Source organism: Microtus oregoni, unplaced genomic scaffold (assembly GCF_018167655.1).
Source record: "Microtus oregoni isolate MIOR12 unplaced genomic scaffold, Mior012 000060F_ref0000265, whole genome shotgun sequence".
NCBI lineage: Eukaryota > Metazoa > Chordata > Mammalia > Rodentia > Cricetidae > Microtus > Microtus oregoni.
This window is the reverse complement of record NW_024543870.1, coordinates 3,569,067-3,572,016: the sequence shown is the minus strand read 5'-3', so window position 1 is coordinate 3,572,016 and position 2,950 is coordinate 3,569,067. Positions and strand designations below refer to the sequence as shown.

Sequence of the window (2,950 nt, the reverse complement as noted above, 5' to 3'; positions counted from 1 at the left end):
TACTCAAATAGCACATGCTAATACAATTATTTAAAAAAAAAGAATGCTAAAGGGGGGCAATGGTAAAGTGATGAAGCTCACGCAGATGAGGCTGGAGAAATAGACCAGGCTAGACCATTCCCCGACCTTCTCAGCCATGTGTGCTGGTTTTGAGCTCTGTATGTTGGTTCTGGGTTACTGTACAGCTCGGGAGACATTTTGTGGGAAGGCTGGATGCAGAAGGGAAGCAGGAGCTGTCCCACACATGTTCTGAGCACTGGTGGGTGGCTATCAGAGGAAAAGCAGATTTTGAAAGAGAAGGAAGAATTCAGCCTTGTGCCTGTGGAGTCGGAAAACTCAAAGTGGAGATGTTTCTCTTTTTCCCTCCCGGGAACTAGGCACCAGTTCCGCCAGCACCTAGCCGTGCATCACCATGGGTCTGACATTCTGTGTTGTCCCCCTCTACTTATTAACGTTCTCCAAGATGATGTCATTCAGTCTCATCACATCAATTTCCAGTTTATAGACACAGGGGATATCCTGGAAAGGTGGAAGATAGCCCAGGTGGCCTTGGTTAGGCTGCCTCATTTCATCCTTACCCCACCCATCCTAGTTCAGCTTCTGTTTCATTCATGCATGCAATGTGAGCCACCATGTGGGTGCTGGGAACTGAACTCAGGACCTCTGGAAGAGCAGTCAGTGCTCTTACCCTCGGAGCCATCTCTCCAGCCCCCTCATGCATGCAATGTGAGCACAGGTGTCCTTTACTCTCGATCCCTCCTGCCCCTGCAGACCCCCTTTTTCCCCCAATTAGTCCCCTCCTTCTTTCAGTGTGTGTGTGTACACGTGTGTGTATGCACGCGTGTGTGTGCATAGCTCTTGTGCAGATAGCCACACGGTGACTCCAGAAGCCCGGCCGTATGCAGAAGACAGCATTTCACAGGATTCCTGATCATCCTTTAGTTCTCAACACCGTTCTGCTTCCCCTTCCGCGATGTCTTGTGAGTCCTGGGGATGGTGGCACAGATGTCCTGTTCAGACCTGAGCCCCACAGTTATTTGTTCTCAGCATTTCCACCAGCTGCATCGCTACATTTGCTGTTGCCCACTGCGAAGAGGCGCAGAGCGGTGCTGGGTTCAGCTTACCTGGTGCTCTCAACGGAAGATAAAAGGCATTGAGGGCACGTACCCGGAGGCATCTTTCTGTTTGAGTTTCATTGATTGTCATTGCCGAGAGGTCTTAGGCTATCTCTGGAGGAAGGGTGATTGTTAACTTGTATGGTCTGCCTAATTCTTCATGTCTTTGAGGTTATTGATAATTAAAGTGGACAATAATGATTTCCCATTTATTCTAGCTTTGGATGTTGGCTCGTGGAAGTACACTAGTGTCCCCAGCCAAATTGGTATTAATTGATTTCAGTTTTTATAAGTGGCCTATCAAATTTGGATGTAAACTAGAAACCCAGCTATGGGAGGTCTAATACTCCATGGCTTTCTTCTGGATCCCAGTCCTCATTTCCTCTGTTGGTCTTGCCTCCCCTCTCTGGACTACAGCGCAGATGGTCCAGGCACATACATCCCTTCCTTCCCCTGGTTTGTTCCGCCTCTGCCAGGTAATGGGACAAATGTTGAACACCGAGCCCAGCAAGCAGGGCTTCCCTTGTTACAGAAGCTTATACTCTAGGGACACTGGAGGGAAATGGGCAAGCAGTTTGAGTGGGAGCGGTTGAGTGTAGTGAAAGCACAAACAAAGGAAAACTTAAGGCCTTGTCAAGGTTTGCGGAGTAACAGACGAGAGAGAGCAGGAGAAGGGCTCCGGTGGGGAGAGGAAGGGAGAGGCGCCCAAACAGGCTTGTTCCAGAAATGCTTGAGGAAAGGGGACAATTTCATGCTCTTTGGCCAGGTGATCTTTGTGTGGCCTCGCCTCCTGCCCACAGGTGGTGCTCCTCAAAGATGCTCCACGCTGGTCACAGAGGACTCAATTTCCAGGGTGCGAGGTGGGGCTGGGACCAGACATCTTCTGCTTGTCCCATATACAAGGCATGTTTTCTCCAGAGTTCTCAGGCTGTGAACACCATTCGTGGACCGAAACTGTCCTACTGTAGCGCATATCAGGGGCAATTACTCTGCATCAGTCAACACTAAAACACGCTAAAATGTCACATGACACACTTTAAATACAAGAGAAATGATGAGAAAATTGAGTGAAAATTTGTTTTGAGGTATGTTATGTATGTATGTACATACGTGTGTGTGTGTGCGTGTGTGCATCCAGCTCCCCACTTTTAAAATACTTGTGCCCCAGTCTTAATGAATCAGATTGATTGCCATGCTTATATTATAATTGAATGTGCGTTGCTTTCATCTTTTTGCAAACTTTCAAGTATGATATACGGGAGAGAAGATTACAAAGCCAGGCAACACAGACCTGTATTTTCAGGTGTAAACACAAGGACAAACATACTTGAAACCTCTAGTTCACAAATCATGGCTCCAGGGGTGCATCGCAGCTGGGGCTGGCAGGAACGTGACAGAGATACCTGTGTCCAAGTAGGGTAAAGAGGGCCTTGACCCGGAAAAGACGCTGGATGAAATATCTCTAAGATTTCTAGGGAAATCCCAGGTGAGTCAGGTTTATGAAACACAAATTAAGAAATTGTCATTTTTATTAAACTGATAAGAACAGATACTACACTTGATCTTAGCCAAAAGGCCGAGAAGCGATAGAAATTGTCATTTTTAAAAACAAAACGTAAAATGAGAGGTTTTGTTCCACCCCACCCGGTGGAATTATTTTCCCTTCTTCTGGCTCTTTCAGGGAAGTCATTTCCACACAGGGCCCAGGGAGAACACGTTTGCAGAGCCCACTCGGCCTCGCGAGAGATAATGAAATCTGGCGTGTCAGCGGTTTGCGAGAGGAAGGCTCCCCCTCACTTCCCAAGCTCGGCTATTACCTTATTCAATTTGCACTT

General features: G+C 47.6%; 1 pseudogene; it reads right to left on the bottom strand.

Moving 5' to 3' along the window:
* Positions 1–2,540: 2,540 nt before the first annotated feature.
* On the bottom strand, positions 2,541–2,703 carry LOC121439376 (annotated as a pseudogene).
* Positions 2,704–2,950: the final 247 nt, after the last annotated feature.